The following is a 21,808-nucleotide window of genomic DNA, read 5'->3' on the forward strand; positions in this document are numbered from 1 at the left end:
GTCTTGACTAACCTTCTAGCCTTCACTCTTTGAAACTTCTTTGTAACAGTGCTGAGTAGGGCTGGCAATGTCGCTCAGTGGTTATGAACCCTTGCTGCACCCACATTTGGCAGCATATAATTGCCCATAATCCCTGTTCCAGGACATCTGATGCCATTTTCTGGTTTCCTTAGCGCCACACATATACAGTGCACTACAGATAAGCAGGTATACAGACTTGCACATTAATTAATTTTAAAAAAGAATGTTGAGGAACTTGACAGCCATGTCTGCTCTTTTAACAATTCCTCTTGTGGAAACTAAGCTGAGTCCCATGAAAACTGTTAAGCAGTGCCCTTACTGATCTAAACACCTCCTGCTAGACCCCACCTCTTTAAGGGTTCATACCACCTACCAAGCTCACCACTCTGGGAACCAAGTATGGAACACATGAGTTCAGGGACAAGATCACATCCAAAGTATAACAAGTGGCATTCTGAGAAAATGGTCCACTGTCTATGGCAGAAAGCTCATCATGATCATGAGGTTTTGTTCTCTCAACACACAGAAGCCTAACAGGAAGTGATCCTGGGTTGAAACAGCACTCTCTGGTAGCAGAGGCCCAGACTCCTCTTCATGTGTTGCTCTGCAATCTTCAACATGTTTTCAACTTATGGGTACTTCAGAAATAAGGAGGAAAGACAGATTAAAAACAAGTAAGAACACTTCTCAGGAGACTGGAGAGAGGGCTCAGCAGTTAAGAGTACATACTGCTCTTGCAGGTGACTCAAGTTCAGTTCCCAGCAAACACATCAGGCTACTCACGTTCATCAGGCCTTTAACTCCAGGTTCAGAGGATCCACTGTCTTCTTCTGGCCTCCATGGGCACCTGCACCCAAGAACACACACACATACATAGAATTTAAGAATGAAATATTTTATTCCACTCCTAGGCATATACGCAAAAGAAGCACATTCATATAACAAGGACATATGTTCAACCATGTTCATAGCAGCATTATTTGTATGTAATAGCCAGAAACTGGAAGCAGCCTATATGCCTCTCAACTGAAGAATGGATACAGAAAATGTGGTACATTTACACAATGGAGTACTACTCAGCAGAAAAAAAAAAACAATGGAATCTTGAAATTTGAAGGAAAATGGATAGAACTCGAAGAAATCATTCTGAGCGAGGTAACCCAATCACAAAAAGATAAACATGGTATGTACTTACTCATATGTGGACCTGCTTTATGATACATAGTGGTGACCTGCTTTATCAGAACTGTTTTTAATGATGTTGCTCAGAATGGTTTCCTTCCAGATGATGATTGAGAAGTTAATTAAAAAAAAAAATGGTGCCAGGTACCACAAGGGTAACAGAACTGTGCTGTTTTTCTGGGGTTTTGTTTTTACTTTTTTTTTTTTTAATGGAGAGTGCTGAATGTCTCTACAATTTTGTTCAAATGACTGCAGAACCTGGAAAAGCTGTTGCTGCTATTGATGCATAACATACTGCCATTATTGGTATATTATATATATATATATATATATATATATATATATATATATCACCCATTTTGTTCTAGAAATGTTGAACTTAATTTTTTCCCATTTGTACAGGGATAATGCACTATATTAAATATGTAAGGTCTAAAAAAAAAAGAAGGGATTTTGAGAGTCCATCCCATATGAAGGGATGCTCTCTTGACCTGGACACATGAGGAAGGGCCTAGGCCTGGCCCAGGATGATGTGGTAGACTTTGGGGAGCCCCTTTTGAGGGCCTTACCCTGCCTGGGGAGTGTTGGGGGGAATGGCTATGTTCAGGTGGGATGTTGGGGGGAGGGGAGGGAGAGGGAGAAGGGATTGACATCTGAAGCAAGCTTGTTCCTAATTTGAACTAATAAAATAAAATTAAAATTAAAAAAAGAATGAAATATTTTCAAAAATGAAAGAATCCTTGCCATAATTTATACAGACCATGCTCTAGTTAATTTCCTCTTGCTGTGATAAAACACTGTGACAAAAAGCAAGTTGGGGAGGAAAAGGTTTATTTGACTCATACTTCCCAGATCACCACACCCATCACTGAAGGAATTCAGAGCAGTAGTTGAGGCAGAAACCATGGAGGGATACTGCTTACTTGTTTGGTCTTTCTGGCTTATACAATCCCCGATGACCTGCACAGGAGATGGCACCACCCACAATGGGCTGAACCCTCCTATATCAATTATCAATCAAGAAATGCCCCCCAAGGACCAATCTGATGGAGGTAATTTCTTACTCCTAGTTCCCTCTGTCCAGGTGACTCTAGTTTGTTTCAAGATGACAATAAGAACTAACTACTATAGACCACTTCTTTGTAGGTCCCATGGACAAGAACTTAATTATAGCAACATCCAGGTTTAATGAGGCCAGGCATCACAGTTTACTTCCTACAACACATGAGAAATCAAAGGTGTTAGTGTTAAGAAGACCATAGACATAAATGCCCATTCTCAGAATCTACCCTACTCTCCAAAATAGATTCATGATTGGTCAAGTCGTGTGCTTCTAACATACTCTTGGGACTACTGTAGAGAATATCAATACATGTTGAGGTAACACAAGGAACTGTTTATTAAAGACCCAACTTCTAAAACCAGATCATCAAAGAGTCTCGTATTGGGAAAGTTCCAGTTGTGTGATCTTGGACCTGTGGTGTTAGGCAAATCTTTGTATCACTGTAATTCCATTCCATAATAGCTAGCTGGTGCTAAAAAAAATAAAATTACCTTATCAGATTGCAGAGTGGTTTGCATGTCATCTTAAGAAATGCCAAAAAAATTAATCCTGATATTTGATTTAACCCAACATGCCTAAAATTGTATCGATGTGCATAATTGAACTTACCAATGAGATAATGACATTCTGTTTTGTATACTAAGAAATTCAATGTGGATTTTATGTCTGGATTCCAGTCACATTTTATATGTTCAGTAGCCACAGGTGGTTATCAATTTAGATGGTGTGGGTGAGGGCTACATTTTGTTCTGTTTTATTTTGTTTGAGATAGATCTCGCTATTAGCCTAGGCCTGTATAGCCCAGGCTGGCCACAAACACTAGATCCTACTGCTTCTGTTTCCCAGGGCCGGCACTACCACCCTCGGCTAAATGACATCTAACTTAAGTGCCTGTGTTGGACACCTCCCCTAGCTCCCCAGATTTTCAAAGGAAGAGTTAATCTTTGCCATGCAAGTGTCTGTTTACTTAGCTTGTCCAAACAGTTTCTTGATAATATGTAGAATATGTGGCACCCCCAGAGCTTAACGTAGCACCTCGCATAGAGCAGACATTTCAATATACACTTGTCAGACAAATGTTATTTATTTTTCTATCCCCAGTGCGCAGTCCAGTGCCTGACCTTCAGTAGACGTTTAATAAACTCTTGCTAAATGAATGAAGTAATGCCCCCGTGTTTTAATGGTAAGTGAATTTGCAATTTGACAGCAGGTGAAAGGTGGGCCGTTTATGGCAGAGGAGACAATGGTACCTTTCTAACCGTCCAAGTAACACCTGCCATTAAGTCAAATTTCCTTCACTGCCTCCTCACTCTCTGGCAGAACTGGTGCCAGATGGGAAGCCATGGGCATTCACATTGCAGTAAAGACACATCATGCCTGGCTACCATGATAAGTAAGCATTATCTAGTTCCCATAAACAAATGAAATCAGCTCCTAGCTAAAGCCCAATTTTGCCGTTCTGTTGTATTCCTTTCCCCACACATCTGCCTCACTGCAGTAAATGATGAGAGACTGTAAACAGTCCCGACCTCCATCACATCAAACTCAAAGGAATTTTGAAAAGTGCCAGTAGTGATCCTCGCAGAGAAGCCTCTCAGCCTCAACACAGCCCTCCTCATCTGTTTCTAACCTGCCCATGTCTCTGGCACTAATACCCATTTTCTCCCCTGTAGGTTGACAGTACTGACATGTGCTTCTCTAGCCAGGATGCTGCAGGATGCTGTGAACAGAGCCTCCTGCATGCTGTTCTTGGTGAGGGGCAGTGAGTACTGCTCACAGCACCCTGGCTCTGCTCTCCTGAATGATATTCACACAGTGAGACTGAGCCTCATTTTTGTCTAGACAACTAGCCATAGGCCCAATGAGTTTTTAGACTTGTGTAGAGCTTCCCACCCACCCCTCCTTATGGATGACTGAAACACAAACACTATTTAGAGAGATCTGAGCCTAGTCATCCCTTTGGAGCCTGGTGGCAGGCCAGAAGGCTAATCACAAAGGCTGCATTCAGCTGCAACAACAGAGGCCTGATGGGCAGGGGCCTGCTCCCAAACATTCTTGACTGGGCTTCTGGGGGAAAGGTGTTGCTGGCCTCCAAATATTTGTTGCTCTGTTTCTATAGCAACCACAGTGACCATGGTAAAACCCCGAAACTGTGCATCAAAACGGGAGGTGCTAAGTAAAGACTGACAAGGAGAAGGATTTCTTCTGGCCTTTTCACTCTGTGCAGACTGAAGGCTTTTCCAGGCTCCTTTCAAGGTATTCAAGAAAACTTACTTGGCTGCATGAAGCCTACTGTTGTTCTGACAAGAGAACTACAAGACTGCACCCCTAGCCCCCAACTGCTCGTAGGAGTCTGTTTATTGCCTAATGAGTGCATTCTGCCAAGTGTGCTCACGTTGGTTCAGGCATAGGACAGTACCAGTACCAGCACCTCTTTCTCCACAATGTTGGGAAAGTCACTTGCTGTCACTGAACTCTTTCTGCAGCAAAAATATTCAATGAAAGCCAAACTGGTAAATGGAATGCCTACCCTGAGATCTATGCTGAGTTTATAAAGCACAAATAAGCTGGGTATTGTCCCAGGATGCCATGAAGCCTCCCAGGCAGAGCTGTAGCAAATATGAGGTTGGATTGCACCACGTGGCATGCCTGGTACCCAGTGGGATTTGCTATACCATAAAAGTTTATTTCCCTACTTCTCCAAATCAGTCTATGCCAAAGAAAGCCCAAAAAGGTGTAAAGAGCCCATGTACTTTAACAACATTTTTCTGGTAACATATTAGTTTGCCTGTTTGGACATAACCCAGAGAGAATGACTTCCATGGGTTTTGTCCATCATGATTTCATTACAGCACACGTTCCTGGTCCGTACCTCACTTGGCTTTCTTCACTATCTGTTGGAATGGCAAACATGGTTGTTTCCAATGAAGATTGAGGATGTAGAGGTTCTTGGTACGGGGCTGGCCTGAATCACAGGGAATGGCAGGCAGAGCTGAGAGTCAAATACATTTTCCAACTCACTCTTTCAGGCCAATATTTCTTTGGGCATCTGCTAAGTGCCAGTATTGTTCTAGACACTTGGGCAAATAAGAAGTCTGTGTTATAAAGCTTAAGCTGTAAGGGTAAGAAGCAGATTATACGCACACAAATACATACTGTGTTACAAACACAATAATCTCTGTAGGGGCAAGTTGGAGTGGGAAAACAGTGATGCCAAACACTGCTTTGTTTCCAGTCATCTGGAAAATCTTTGCCCAAGATCTGACAGAAATGAGGAGCTAGTGACATGGATGCCAAGTTGAGAGGGGAAGGTGGTGGCTTATAGAGGAACAGCCAGAAGCTCAGCATGTTTAGAACAGAGAGCGCTGGGGACAGAGAGAAAACAAAACCAAGACCAGCCTAGCCCATGAGAACCTCCTAGAAATGAAGGCTGGATTTTACAAGGCTCTGGGAACCAACCAGCCCTCGTGGGAGCAGGCTGAAGGGCAGCAGAGAAGGAGTGGGAGGGTTCATTCTTGTGAATAGAGGCAGCTCTGAAAGGGATGGAGTCCGGGGCAGTAAGTAGCATGACTCAGACCTTTCTCAGGAAGAGGAATTGGGATCCTCTGATGGATGGAAGGTACTAGTGAGGGCAAGAGGAACCAAGGACAGGCTAAGATCAGAGGAAAACAGCCATTTCCAGACGACTCAGGAGGCAAATATGTGACACTGGAGATACATGTTGAAGAGTCCATGGAGAAAACAGAGAAGACAGAAAGTGGTTGACATATATTGGTCATTTGTCAGCCACATGCTGCTGGTTTAAAATTCCCAGGAAAGAAAGTGGGGGCAGAAAAGAACAGCAGGACATGGCCAACTCCAGTGGATGAGGGTATAAGAGGAAGGAACCCAGCCAAAAGGCCACGAAGAAGGGGCTTGTTAAGCTAGGGAGAAACCCTAGAAAGTCCCATCCTGCAGCCAAGCACAAGGGGACATTTTAACAAAGGAGCAAGGCAGCTGGTTCAGGCAGTGACAGTTTAGGGTGGGGACTGGGAACTCAAACTTCAGAGCTGGCAAGTGGCTTCAGTGGCATTCTCTGCTGGATTAATAAAACCATATATCTGGGGGCAATTTTACACTGCTTCAAGTGCAATCACTTCTTTCAGTTGCATAGAAAAAGCTCATGAGAAGGTAGCAAAAATATTGCCCAATGGACCTTAGAGACTATTTCCATGAATGTCACTTGTCACTTCCCCTAATGCTGGATCCCCCTCTTCAGCACACACTCCTCTACTTGTAGGTAATTTGTATGTTGAGGTCCCACAGTTCATAGGCACTCCCCTCTGATAGGGAATGTGTTTCATTCCTTTCTGAGGTTGGTGTTTAGCAAATGTGTCATCCCAAACACTTGGGAAAGGAAGAAGAACTAATAAGAAAGAAGGCATCATCTGAACCCTTTTACTCTACTGAATCTCTTTCTTCTCAAATGAGGAATGAACTCAACAATATTTTGTAAAAACATCTTTCAGCCAGTTGAGCAATAAACAAATTCTTTCTCTTCTTTTCAATGTGTGAAAGACAAGGGGGAATTCAGGAAATCTTGAGGATGGATTTAGTACTCACCATGCACTAGGCACCTTGCCAAGATAGTTAACCAGCATGATGGGGGGTGCTTCATTCCTCACATTGAGAGACCACTACTATCTTTGAATTACAGTGTCACACAATGGGCTAGGAAGCCCACGAAGGAGTGAGCTTCCATCATTGGAGATATGTCAGCAGAATCTGGATATGCAGTGGAACTATAGAATCTAATGATCACAGGACTCTGTCAACTTATGATTCCATCTAATCCAGGGATGAAATTAATCCAAGTCATGCCATCCCCAGGATGTATGATGGATACCCTGAGATTTTTTTTTTTCATCATCAAAATGTAAGCACCTACTATGTGCTACATCAGAAGAAAGAACAGCACACACTCAGCATGCAGATATCAAGGGCAAAATGTGGATATTATTAAAAAATTATTCTCTGTGACTCAGTTTCCCCATCTGTAAGAATAACAGCAGGATACCACTAGTCAGTCTAAAATTCTTTAAAATATTTAGAATAGCATCTGGCACACAGTGTATGCATAGTAAATGTTAGCTCTTACTTATTCAAATCGACTAACTCTTGTAGACTATGCCACCCTGGGACCCATGGGTATCTGTTTAGGCTCATTCTTACACATTAAAGCAGAGTCAACCCCATCTAGAGGGATCAGGCTCAGCAGACAGAAGCCCTTGGGGAACAAGTTCCTTTGATGGGGGCACCAAAAGCCCTAGCCAACTGGCTTTCTTTCTGCTTCACAAGCATACCATCGGCTAGGCCTGGTCAAATGTGAAAAAAAAAAAAAAAAGAAAGAAAGAAAAAATGTTTGTGGCGACCTCATTTGTTTTCCTTTCTATTACAGCTTCTTCCAAAGGCCAGGGACGGCTGAAATTAAACCAAGACAGGGGCCAGGGGAACAGACAGGACCTGGGCCAGAGCCAGGAGTAATGAAGTGGAAAATGTTCACACCGCAGGCAGCATTACAATGCACCTGTACAAACAGAATGGTCCTACCCACCTCTCCCTACCAAGGCCCAACTGCCTCTCAGAGTTCTTTTTATGGTTTTACTCTCTGTTTTGCCCGATCAATATTAAGTCTATGATGAAGATAAGAGACAAATACATCCAGAATGAAGCAGAATAGGGTGGGAGGAATTAAACAAAGAGACACTCAGTCCCACTGTTTCTGGAACATTCCCAGTGTTCTCTGAAAGTCTGGCTGCCTAAAATGGGAGAAATGCAGCACAGTTAGTAACTCATGGCAGGTATTTTTTTGTATACCTTTTCTCACCCCACCCACCCACAACTACAAGTGTAGTTGTGCTTCATTTCACAGACAAAGAAGTCCAAAGAACAGGGCCAGCTGGTGATCAAGCAATGATGAAAGGCCAGGTACCACCATGCTTGTGTTGGTTGTCCGGACTTGAGTGCTGAGTGACTTTCTCCAAGTCATGCTACTAGAGTAGGAAAAGTCTGAGACCCTAGGCTCTGGATGTGGTAGACATGCCTGTGCTAGGGAGTAGGAACGATTTCTAGAGAAGATCAGGTTACAGGATCTTCAAAAGATGACAGTAAAGATGGGGGCATGGCTTCCCCTATACAGACAAACATGGGGTCACATCACTACCATGCGGGAACATGGAAGGAGGGATGTGTCCCATTTTAAGCAGTGTCATACTGATTTTGAGGCAGTGAGAATGTATGGGTGAGTCCTGGATCTACTGGGGCTCAGTTTCTCCATCTGTAAATGGGAATTCAGTGAACTACAAATGGGATGTTGTTTCTAAATATCAACGGTCTGCTACAATTTACCTTCTTGAGGATCAGTTGATAGTAACTTCACTCCCAACCCCAACTGTTGATATAGTCAGAAACCTCCTTGCCACCAGAAGGGGAAAGCAAAGGTGGGCCAGACTCCCTTCTCATCCCCCTTTCTTTTTAACTGTGTGGTTAGAAGAATGAAGAGAACAAATGAATTGGAAAATATACCCCACAGAACTGACACATAGTAGGCCCTCAATAAGCTCTAGCATCCTCGACAAATGGTAAATTCTTTGCAAACCAAAGCATCTCCTTCTTTTAAATTCTCCAACCTATAGCACAATGGAGATCATAGAAAATGCTCCGAGAATGCTTGTTGATTCTGTCTAGCACTTTGGGAGCTCCTTGCCTTGTGCCCTTACTCCCATCTTTATAGTTCATCCAACTAAATTCAGGCCTCTCTAAATGTCAGGGTCTACATGATGCATATCATCAGGGACCAATCTGACACAAATTTGTAAGGGTGAGCTCAACTTTACCTTATTTAGCACTAAAAATTAACTATATTTGCAATTCTTCATTGTGACTTTTTATTGTTGCTATGCATTTTGTAATTATTGCTGTTTTAATCAAGAAAGAAATCTAAGCTTTGCAATGCATAAGAATCAGGATCGTCGTGTATATTAGTCACCTTATCATCACTGTGGCAAGAAACCCTAGCATCATCAACTTAGAAGAGGAGGGGTTTATTTGGGTGAGTGACTTTATAGATTTCATTGCAAGATCAGCTGGATCCACCGACTGTATGGGAAAAGGCTGCTTTCTGCACAGTGGCCAGGAAACAGAAAAAGTAATAAGAATGAGCCAGACCCAAACACACCCTTTAAAAGCACATCCCCAAGAGACTCGCTTCCTCTTACTACACCTACCTTGCACAACTCCTTCACCTCTAATAGTCTATTCAGATTTTGAATCCATCACATGGACAAACCCACTGATGGAGTCAGAGCCATCTTGATGCAACCACTCTAAGGAAATCCTCACAGACAGCCCTGACTGTGTGCTTCACTGATCGCCAACGTGTCTCTCAACCAAATCAAGTGACCTTCCATTTGTTTTTCTGTTGTTACTGTCATTTGGCTTTCTGAGACAGGACGTCACTCAGTCAACCAGGCTGTCCTCAAATTCCTGGAAATTGTCCTGCTTCAGTAAAGCACCATGCCCAGTTCTAACCAAATTGAGAATCAAGACTAATCTTAGTACCATCACTCCAGGAAGTACTTTTCTCTGGTTCCTTGCTGTATGCTAGTTGCCAAAGGGGACTCACTGTCCCTGAAGAAGCAGGCACTGAAATAACACTTTAAGTACACTGCACCTCTTGAAATAATGATGAAGATATATTCTTAAGAGTGGAGCCTGTTGTCCTAACAGTGGTCATATCATCTGGACTTCATGGGATGCTGCCTCCATATACCATATACCCTGTGGGTACATGCAGGATTAAAGGTCCAAACACATAATGTTCTCTAGTCCATAACTACTGTCCCTATAATGGCACCTGATGTAACCTTATTGTTTTGTGACTTCATATGAAGATTTCTGTGTAAAAAGAGCTCCATACATGTTTGCTGACCTATTCAATCTAGATGAAGAAATTGAGTGCATTAAATAAGAGACCCTCAACTCCTTAAGACAGGAGGCAGGTCTTAATTTCAGTCTCTGAACTCAGTTTATTATGACCACATCTCCAGAGCAAGCATCTCCTACTTTTCAATTAAACTGCCTAAGAGAGGCTCCCCACCATCATGTTCTGTGAAAACTAATCTACAGATAATTGCTCTGAATAATTAGTGAGGGAAAGGAAAAACATTTTAAAAATGAAAATACAATATCCAGGGTATAATTTCAGAGATATGCATAAAGTGTGTGTGTGTGTGTGTGTGTGTGTGTGTGTGTGTACATACATGATCCTTATTGTTATACCATATGATTCATGAGGCTCTGGTCAAAAGAGGTGGAGAGCTGGCACACCCCATATTAAAATGCCTAATGGTCTCATGAGAGATTCATGATTCACGAATCTCTAACATGCCATGAAAAACTGATGATTTGGGATGGGTATGGCCTCTTTTACATATATTTCTTAAAGGATACCACTCATATTGCTCAATTCTTGCCCATTAAAAGATGAATCAAATGTGGTCATTTCTGACAATGAATCCATCAGAAAACCTTTGTATTCCTGTCTATTTTAACCTAAATGCACATCACACCTACACGAGTGTTCCTTTAACGTGCTACTTTCTTTGAGTTTTATAGCCAAATAGGTCTAAGGAACCGTTAGCTAGGCCTCTCTGAACTGTTCCTCCCACTCATGGCTTTCCTTGGAAAACAGCAGATTTGGATGTAGACGGTGGGTGGATGGGTGTTGTAGTCAATAAAATGGTGTTCCACAAAAGTTTAGATTTAAAACAACATGAAGCCCTTATAAACCCACCATTAACCAAGGTGGCAAGGGGACTATAAAATGTGCATGGATAAACAGAAATGACCTTGTGGAAAATAAACTGGGTTCAATTTTTAAACAGAATCCAGTGGTTTCTCCTTATAAAAGACAGAGACATGTGAAATGTCACATAAAGTTTAAGATAATAAAGATATAATTTAGAAGTCAGATGAATGCAAACAGAAAGCACAACAAGTATTGCATAAAGCAGACTTGAAGTGGAGGAAGGCTAATAATAATAACTTCATAATGAGAAAATGTGTAATTATAAATGAGGATATAATCATGAGAAGCTCATTAAAATTAAAACATTCAAAACCTTCGAAAACAGTGAGAAAAAAAGATCATTTCAACAGTCAGTCAACTTTTCTGGACTTAATTTGTAAGAAAACAGAACAAATAACATTTTGAATACAAATAAGGTGTTAATAAACCCTCTGTGCTAACAAAGAATAATGGAAAATAGAAAAGAAATATAAAGACCAAAACTAATTCAAATTCAGAAACTGAATATATAGTAACTTCCAATATAAATCCAAGGACTATTTTTGAGGTAAAATTAAAATACATTTTTAAGCCCTGAATAAATTTATTCAATGAAAAAAAAAACAAAATTGAAAATGTAGATAGAGCCAGTAGTGGTGGCACCTGCCTTTAATCCCAGCACTTGGGAGTCAGAGGCAAGAGGATCTCTGAGTTCCAGGCCAATCCCATCTACATAGAAAGTTTCGGGACAGCCAGGACTAGACAAGGAAATCTGTCTTGAAAGAAAAAGGAAAAGAAAAGAAAATGCAGATAGAATATGACACATATAGGAATGTATCTAAAGAATGCTTTATACAACTGTATATGGGAACATTTGAAAATTTTTATTAATTTGGATCATTTGTAGGAAATCATAAGTTGTAAAAGTAACTCAACGAACAATAGAAACAAGCAACTGCATCAATAAAATCAAAGCATGTTCAAGAAAACTGTTTAGGTCAGGTGTTGATGGTACATACCTTTAATCCCAGCACTTGGGAGGAAGAGGCAGACGGATCTTTGTGAGTTCGAGGCCAGCCTGATCTACAGAGCAAGTTCCAGGACAGGCTCCAAAGCCACAGAGAAACCCTGTCATGAAAAACAAACAAACAACAACAACAACAAAACCTGTTTAGTAGAACACACTTCCTGAGTTCCATACTCTTCAAGCATTAGATGGTGGTTCCTTCAGACTGAAAAAAGACCTCTGTTCAGACTAAAATATCCTACCAGAGAGAAATATCTCATTTATTTATAAAGCTTTCAAATTTTTATATTAAAACCGGGATGGAGCCTAAGTTCAATCCCCAGAACCCCTGTGGTAGAAAGACAGAACTCCCCTTGTTGTCCTCTGAACTCCACACAGACACCTTGGGAGGAGTACATGTGCACACATAACAAATAAATGTAAAAGAAAAAACTTGAAATCTGATATTCAAAACAAGATAATTATGGCTCAATCCATATAATGTGAAGTTTTTGAAAATTCTAAGCACAACAGTAGTGAGTTCAACTTTCCAACATACTGAAAATAATAATATATTATGACAGTTAGGCTTAATCTTAGAAGGTAATGCTTCTGAATGTCATTTTAATAAATAAAGAGGAAAAGATACAAAGATGACTTGGCCAAATAATAATTATGGAAATCTGTCCTTGGGAATCTTAGAACACACCATGTAACCATGATTGTTAAAATAGTATAACACCAGTATAAGAAAACAGAAGCAGGAAAACATCTGACACCAGGGGTTTGCTTGCTGGATCTGAGGTCAGCAGCAGGATCTGACACACCCGGACACTGCCGAGGCCCTGGTGACAGTTCCACCTCCATCCACCAGCCCGGGTGGCCTAGGAGCTGTTTCCAGTTCCTAGCATCTGATGCCAGGGGTCTGCTCACTGGATCCGAACTCGGAGGTAGGATCCAACACACCCATACACTGCCAAGGTCCCAGTAACAGTGCCACCTCCATCCACAACAAGAGGACAGACATCAGAGTATTGGAACTGTTTGCATCTGCCAGAAGGGAACCTTGGTCCCATACCCACCAAGAGAGGAAGAGACTCCTGCAACACCCACCAGAAGAAAGAATGAGAAGAGGTCAAGGAAAAAGCACATTCAGCAACAGAAAACCCAATATGACACCATACATCAGCAAGACCTGAACATCACAATGCAGACGAAGCAGAAGAGAATGACCTTAAAAACTTCTTCAGGAAAATGATAGAGGACATCAAAGAGGACATGAGAAAATCCCTTAAAGAAATGGAAGAAACAAGAAACCAAAAAAATGCAAGATATCAACAAATCTCTCAAGGAAACAGTTAAAGACCTAAAAACTGAAATAGAGACAATAAAGAAAGCACAATCAGAGGGAATGCTGGAAATAGAAAAGCTGGGTAAACGATCAGAAACTACAAACGCAAGTATAACCAACAGAATACAAGAAATGGAAGAGAGAATATCAGGAATTGAAGATACACTAGGAGAAATAGCCTGATCAACCAAAGAAAATCTTGAGTCCAACAAATCCCTAACACAAAATATCCAGAAAATATGGAATACCATGAAAAGACCAAACCTAAGAATAGCAGGTATAGAAGAAGGTGAAGAAATCCAACTCAAAGGCACAGAAAACATATTCATCAAAATCATAGAAGAAAACTTTCCCAACCTAAAGAAAGACATGCCAATGAAAATACAAGAAGCCTACAGAACATAAAATAGACTGAACCAAAAAAAAAAAGGTCTCCTCGCCACATAATAAGCAAAATACCAAACATACAGAATAAAGAGACAATATTAAGAAAAGCAAAGAAAAAAGGCCAAGTAACATATAAAGGCAAACCTATCAGAATTACACCTGAATTTTCCATGGAAACTCTAAAAGCCAGAAAGTCCTGGATGGATATTCTACCTACACTAAGAGACCACGAATGCCAGCCCAGACTACTATACCCAGCAAAGCTTTCAATCAATATAGATGGAGAAAACAAGATATTCCATGACAAAACCAGATACAAACAAAACATATCCACCAATCTATCCCTACAGGAAGTTCTGGAAGGAAAACTGTAACACAAGGAAGTTAACTACAACCAGAAAAATATAGGCAATAGATAATCCCACTTTACTAACAGCCAAAAGGAAAAAGGGATAGAATCCCTCACACAATTTCGCCACCATCACCAAATCAAAAACAAACAAGAATGAACAATCAATGGTTATTAACATCCCTCAACATTAATGGTCTTAACTCACCTATAAAAAGACACAGATTAACAGAATGAATAAGAAGACAGAATCCATCCTTCTGCAGCAAACAAGAAACACACCTCAACTTCAAAGACAGATGGTACCTAAGAATTAAAGTTTGGGAAAAGATTTTCCAATCAAATGGACCCAAGAAACAATCGGGGGTAGCAATCCTAATATCCAACAAGTTGGAATTTAAACTAAAATCAATCAAAAGAGATGAAGGAGGTCACTTCCTACTCATCACAGGAAAAATCCATCAGGATGAAGTCTCAATTCTGAACATTTATGCCCCAAATACAAAGGCATCCAAGTTTGTAAAAGAAACATTACTAAAACTCAAATCACACATAAAACCGCACACACTTATAGTGGGAGACTTCAACACCCCACTCTCACCACTGGACAGGAACACCAGACAGAAACTTAACAAAGACACAAAGGAAAAAATAGAAGTTATGGCGCAATTGGACTTAACAGATATCTATAGAACATTCCATCCAAATGCAAAACAAATTACCTTCTTCTCAGCGCCACATGGAACCTTCTCTAAAATCATTCACATACTTGGCAACATAGCAAACCTCAATAGGTTCAAAAAATTGAAATAACCCCTTGTATCTTATCAGACCACCATGCTTTAAAGTTAGAATTCAACAACAACATGAATTACAGAAAACCTACAAACTCGTGGAAATTAAGTAACACCCAATTGCACAATTCCTGGGTAGAGGAAGAAATAAAAAAAGAAATTAAAGATTTCCTATAATTCAATGAGAATGAGGACACAACATACCCAAACCTATGGGACACTTTGAAAGCAGTACTAAGAGAAAAGTTCATAGCACTAAGTGCCCACATGAAGAAACAGGAGAATAATCACTCTAGAGAATTAACAGCAAAACTGAAAGCTTTAGAACACAAACAGGCCAAAACAACCCGGAGGAGCAGACTACAGGAAATAATCAAATTGAGGGCTGAAATCAATAAAGTGGGAACTAGGAGAACAATACAAAGAATCAATATAACAAAGAGCTGGTTCTTCGAGAAAATCAACAAGACAGACAAACCTTTACTCAAACTTGCCAAACAGCAGAGAGTGAACATGTAAATTAATAAAACCAGGAATGAAAAGGGGAACATAACAACAGACACAGAGGAAATCCAGACAATCATCAGGTCATACTTTGAAAACCTATATTCCTCCAAATTCGAAAATCTAAAGGAAATGGACAATTTTCTGGACAGATTTCACCTACCAAAATTAAATCAAGAACATATAAGCAACTTAAATAGACCTATAACCCCTAATGAAATAGAAGCAGTCATCAGAAGTCTCCCAACCAAAAAGAGCCCAAGGCCACATGGCTTCAGTGAAGAACTCTACCAGAAATTCCAGGAGCAGCTAATACCAATTCTCAAAGTATTCCAAACAATAGAAGCAGAAGGGTCATTGTCAAACTCTTTTTATGAGGCTTCAATAACCTTGATACCCAAGCAACACAAAGACACAACTAAGAAAGAGAACTATAGACCAATATCCCTCATGAACATTGATGCAAAAATTCTCAATAAAATACTGGCAAATCGAATCCAAGAACACATCAAATAAATCATCCACCATGATCAAGTAGGCTTCATCCCAGGGATGCAAGGATAGTTCAAGATACCAAAATCCATCAATGTAATCTACCATATAAACAAACTGAGGGAATAAAAACCACATGGTCATCTCGCTAAATGCTGAAAAAAAGCCTTTGACAAAATCCAACACCCCTTCATGATAAAGGTCTTGGAGAAAACAGGGATAACAGGAACATATCTCAACATAATATAAGCAATATACAGCAAGCCAACAGCCAACATCAAATTAAATGGGGAGAAACTCAATGCAATTCCTCTAAAATCAGGGACAAGGCTGTCCATTCTCTCCATACATCTTCAATATTGTCCTTGAAGTTCTAGCTAGAGCAATAAGACAACAATGGAATATAAGTCAGAAAGGAAGAAGTCAAACTCTCACTATTTGCAGATGATATGATAGTCTACATAAGTGACCTGAAAAACTCTACTAGGGAACTCCTACAGCTGATAAACACCTTCAGCAATGTGGCAAGATACAAGATTAACTCAAAAAAATCTATAGCCCTACTATATACCGATGACATATTGGTGGAGAAAGAAATCAGAGAAACATCACCCTTTACAATTGCTACAAACAACATAAAATACCTTGAGGTAACACTAACCAAAAAAGTGAAAGACCTATACCATAAGAATTTTGAGTCTCTAAAGAAAGAAATTTAAGAAGATACCAGAAAATGGAAAGATCTCCCATGGTCTTGGATAGGTAGGATCAACATAGTAAAAATGGCAATCTTGCCAAAAGCAGTCTACGGATTCAATGCAATCCCCATCAAAATCCGAACACAATTCTTCACTGACCTTGAAAGAACAATTCTCAACTTTACATGAAAAAACAAAAGACCCAGGATAGACAAAACAACCCTGAACAATAAAGGAACTTCTGGAGGCACCACCATCCCTGATTTCAAGCTCTATTACAGAGCTATAGTCCTGAAAACAGCTTGGTATTGGCACAAAAATAGACAGGTAGACCAATGGAATAGAGTTGAAAACCCTGTTATTAACCCACACACCTACGAACACCTGGTTTTTGACAAACAATCCAAATTTATATGATGGAACAAAGAGAACATCTTCAACAAATGGTGCTGGCATAACTGGATGCAATCATGTAGAAGACTACAGATAGACCCAAGCCTTTCTCCCTGAAGAAAACTTAAGTCAAAATGGATCAAAGACCTCAACATAAACCCAGCCACACTGAAGCTATTAGAAGATAAATTTGGAAATACCCTTGAATTAATTGGTACAGGAGACTGCTTCCTGAACATTATACCAGTAGCACAGACTCTGAGATCAACAATTGGTAAATGGGACCTCCTGAAACTGAGAAGCTTCTGTAATGCAAAGGACACAGTCACCAAGACAAAATGGCAGCCCACAGACTAGGAAAAGATATTCACCAACCCCACATCTGACAGACGGCTGATCTCCAAAATTCACAAAGAACTCAAGAAGCTAGTCTCCAAAACACCAAACAATCCAACTCAAAACAACTCTGAGATACCATCTAACTCCTGTCAGAATGGCCAAAATAAAAAACACCAATGACAGTTTATGCTGAAGAGGAACACTTCTCCACTGCTGATGGGAGTGCCAACTTGTACAGCCACTTTGGAAATCACTATGGTGACTCCTCAAGAAAGTGGGAATCAGTCTACCACAAGATCCAGCAATTCCACTCTAAGGCATATACCCAAAAGAAGCAAATTCATACAAGGACATCTGTTCAACGATGTTCATAGCAGCATTATTTGTAATAGCCAGAAACTGCAAGCAACCTAGATGCCCCTCAACTGAAGAATGGTTAGAGAAAATGTGGTACATTTACACAATGGATTACTACTCAGAGGAAAACAACAATGGAATCTTGAAATTTGCAGGAAAATGGATGGAACTCGAAGAAACCATTCTGAGCGAGATAACCCAATCACAAAATGACAAACATGGCATGTACTCACTCATATGTGAATTTTAGACATAGAGTAAAGGATTACCAGCCTACAATCCACACTACCAGAGATGCTAGTAAACAAGGAGGACCCTAAGAGAGACATACATGGTCCCCTGGAGAAAGGAAAGGGCCAAGATTCCCTGAGCAAATTGGGAGCACGGGAAGAGGGGGGAGGGAGTTAGGAGAATAAGAAGGGGAGAAGAGGAGGGATGCAGAGCACATGGGGGAGCAGAAAGGTTGAGTCAGGGGAAGAATAGAAGATAACAAGAATGGAGATACCATAATAGAGGGAGACATTTTAGGTTTACAAAGAAATCAGGCACTAGGGAAATGTCTGGAGATCTACAAAGATGACACCAGCTAACAATCTAAGCAACAGAGGAGGCTACCTTAAATGCCCTCCCTTGATAATGAGATTGATGACTGACTTATATGCCACCCTATAGCCCTCATCCAGTAGCTGGTGGAAGTAGAAGCAGACACCCATATCTAACCACTGAACTGAACTGGAATCCAGATGCAGAGAAGGACTAGTGAAGAGCAAAGGGGTCCAGAACAGGCTGGTGAAACCCACAGAAACAGCTGACCTGAACTCTTGCTCCCTAGACTGATAGCTGGGATACCAACATGGGACTGATCCAGACCCCAGGAACATGGGTTTCAGTACGGAAACCTCGGAAATCTACAGGACCTCCAGTAGTAATTCAATACTTATCCCTAGCATACATGTGGACTTTGGGAGCCCATTCCACAGAGAGGGGGTGGGCCTAGGCCCTATCCCAAAGGATACGATAGACACTGATGACACCCTAAGGAAGGCCTCACCATCCAGGGGATATGTGATAGGTAGGGTTTTAGTTGGGGGGGGGGTAGAGGAGGACAGGAGGGAGAAGGGAATTGGGCTTGTCATGTAAAACAATCTTGTTTCTAATTCAAATTTTAAAAATCTGAGAAAAAAAGAAAACAGAAGCAGATAAGTGGAATGCAACACAAGCAAGATGTAAGCCATGTTTTACATTCCAATCGAGCAATTAATAGCAATTAGTCCCAAATCAAAGGAGAAAAAAAATAAAAGGAAAAAACAGAGGCTGGATCAGGAGGAGAAGAAAAGCCTGCTGTCTGTTACAAGCTGAGAAAGGAATCCTCTCAGTTTAAACTTCGAAGGCAGAAGCAGAAAAAAAGGGATGGAATAAAGAGAGGAAGATATCTGCTTTGTTCAGGAGGTAGAAGAGGAATGTGAGCAGTGCCCCTGTAAAGATAACTCTTTCCGCCAGCTCCCTGAGTTCCGCTGCCATGTTAGGACCCCCAAATAACATACGGAGTCTTATATTAGTTACAATGCTGCTGGCCAATAACTAGGATTCCTTATTTGCTAGCTCTGTCTTACATACCAGCCATAAACATTAGTCTATATATTTTATGAAGACTTATCTTATAGAGGACACCAACCGCATGTGTTCTCTCTTCCTGTGATCACATGGTGACTCTTTCCTACATTTCCCAGAATCCTCCTCTCCTAGTCCTGCCTAACTTGCTTCCCTATTGGCCAACAGTATTTTATTTATCAACCAATAAGACAAACATATACACAGAAGGACCTCCCCCATCAGGCTCCAAATGTGGTTTTCAGGAATTGTGAAAAGCCAGTGAGAGATTACTGTTCAAAACCATTAGTCATTTCAAAATGGCAGCCGCCAAGCCTAGTGCAGACTCAGTGTGTAATTACAGGGCTTCAACATGCCTGAGGACAAATTTCCCCCATTGGGGAAGAAAGAACTGCATGGAATCCTGTCAGGGTGCTTCAAGAAAAGGATGAGAATCATGCTGAATGTTTCATTCCCAGAACACCAGCAATAACCTCTCTCTCACTCATTTCTCATCAAAATTAAGAGACATTATACGGACGCACCCACAGCCTGCCATTTGAGAGAGATACAGTTCCCTGCAAAAAGGCCAGAATGTGTCAGTTGTAAGTATATACCCCCTGAAGCATAAAGTCTTGTTTTGTGTTATACAACATAACAGCATTTTCATATGATTTACCTCCTAGTTACTTTTTAAAGTTTAATACTTATTTATTTTTGTTTTCAGTACTGAGGGTAGGGCCTAGGGCCTCATGAACGTTAAGTAAGAGCTATATCACTGAGCGACATTTCTCAGCCTGTCTTAGGGTTTCTGTTGATGGGATAAAACACCAGCAGCAACTTGGGGGAGGAAATGGTTTATTTTAGATTACAGTTCCATATCACAGTGCATTACTTAGTGAAGTTAGGGCAGGAACTCAAACAAAGCAAGAATCTGGAGGCAGGAACTGAGGCAGAAGTTATAGGGGAAGGCTGCTTACTGATTTGTTGCCCATGGCTTGCTCAGCCTGAGTTCTTATAGCATTCAGGACCACCTGCCTAGGGGCTATACCACCTACAATGGGCTGGGCCCTCCCACATCAATCATTAATTAAGAAAATGTACCACAGACTTGCTTATAGGCAAATCTTATGGAGGTATTTTCTCAGTTAAGAGTCCCGCTTCCCAAATGACTCTAGCCTGTGTCAATTCGATATGAAACTATGCATCATATCAGCCTTTTTTGACTTTTTGTTGTGAGATAGCAGCTCACTAGGTTGCTGAGACTCTCCTTGAACTCATTCTATAGTCCAGACTAGTACAGACTGATCTCCCAAGAAAGCAGTGTGTGGTGAATAGTGAGAACTAAGACATTCCTAAAGCACCATCATTTCAGACACAAAGCATCTAGGCTGTTCTCTTGGCACAGGTAGTGTTGGGAAGATGTGGAAAAGAAAACAGAATACCTTTATCTGGAGAGGAGAACCAAGGCTATCTTCTTCAAAGGGTAATTTTGACCTAGGCTTTGCATTGCATCTAGGTGACCAGTTTGGTAATGAAGAAAAGCAGGAGCTCTCAGAAGGCACCACAGCATCTATGTTGGTCAATCGGCAGCTTTTATCTCTAAATTCCTCCTCCGGAGAGCATGAAAAAGTCACCAACCGAGAAGCATTTGTTTCAACTGGGTTTATAAATGCCTTGGCTTTTATATAGTCTCCTTCCCCTTTATGTCTCTAAAACCTAAGGATAATAATTGAACTGGAGGAGGAATTCTAGAACTCCCCATCTGTTTCCAATAGAGAGATAAGATCAATTTGGCATCACAGAAGTTTTTGGCATCAGTGTTTTCAGACAGGGTCTCACAATATAGCTCAAGCTCCCCTTGAACTCATGTTCCTCCTGCCTCAGCTTTTTGAGGATTGCAAGATTGCCACCATCACCAGCTTGAATCACAGTATTCCTTAGACTAAGATGCCATTAATTAAAATGCACCTTTGATTTGATAATCATGAGTTCGAAGGAGGAAGATGACATCATATACACATATCCCTGGTTAGAGCTATCATCATTTTTTAAGAAATGAAATTTGAATAATGTATGAATTTTGAATTAAAGGACAAGTGATGTAAGGTGTGACATCTGTCCTTACATAGCAAGCAGTACAGTTGACAAGATAAGACTGCAGGGATTAAAAAAATAAATAAAAGAAAAAGGCTGTACTTGTTCAAAGATTCCTTTAGCATCTACCACTTGGCAGCCCGCAGTCCAGGTACACTGCAGTGCTGAAAGCAGCAGGAAGACCCAGGCCTTGTCCATCCCTACAGTCTCCAGCAGTGCCTGGAGAGGCCCATTACTCACAGGTAAGGACTGCTCTTTACTAACCTATTCAAACTGACTCCATTCTCTAGATGAAGTCCAAGTTCTCATTCGAATGAATGCATCGGCTTGTCAAAATATCTATGGTAAAAGACCAGGT

At 40.8% G+C, this 21,808-nt stretch overlaps 1 long non-coding RNA gene across 2 annotated transcripts; it reads right to left on the reverse strand.

The window, feature by feature from the left end:
- Positions 1 to 217: 217 nt before the first annotated feature.
- Positions 218 to 19,466, reverse strand: LOC113831258. Of its 2 annotated transcripts, XR_003482241.1 has the most exons (4): positions 19,439 to 19,466; positions 5,139 to 5,231; positions 805 to 868; positions 218 to 659 (listed from the first exon to the last, which is right to left on the reverse strand). It is a non-coding gene; the product is annotated as an uncharacterized LOC113831258 (long non-coding RNA). The 2 variants fall into 2 exon arrangements; XR_003482240.1 differs by lacking the exon at positions 19,439 to 19,466 and having other exon boundaries at positions 5,139 to 11,691.
- Positions 19,467 to 21,808: the final 2,342 nt, after the last annotated feature.

Source organism: Cricetulus griseus, chromosome 2, assembly GCF_003668045.3.
Source record: "Cricetulus griseus strain 17A/GY chromosome 2, alternate assembly CriGri-PICRH-1.0, whole genome shotgun sequence".
Taxonomy (NCBI): Eukaryota; Metazoa; Chordata; class Mammalia; order Rodentia; family Cricetidae; genus Cricetulus; species Cricetulus griseus.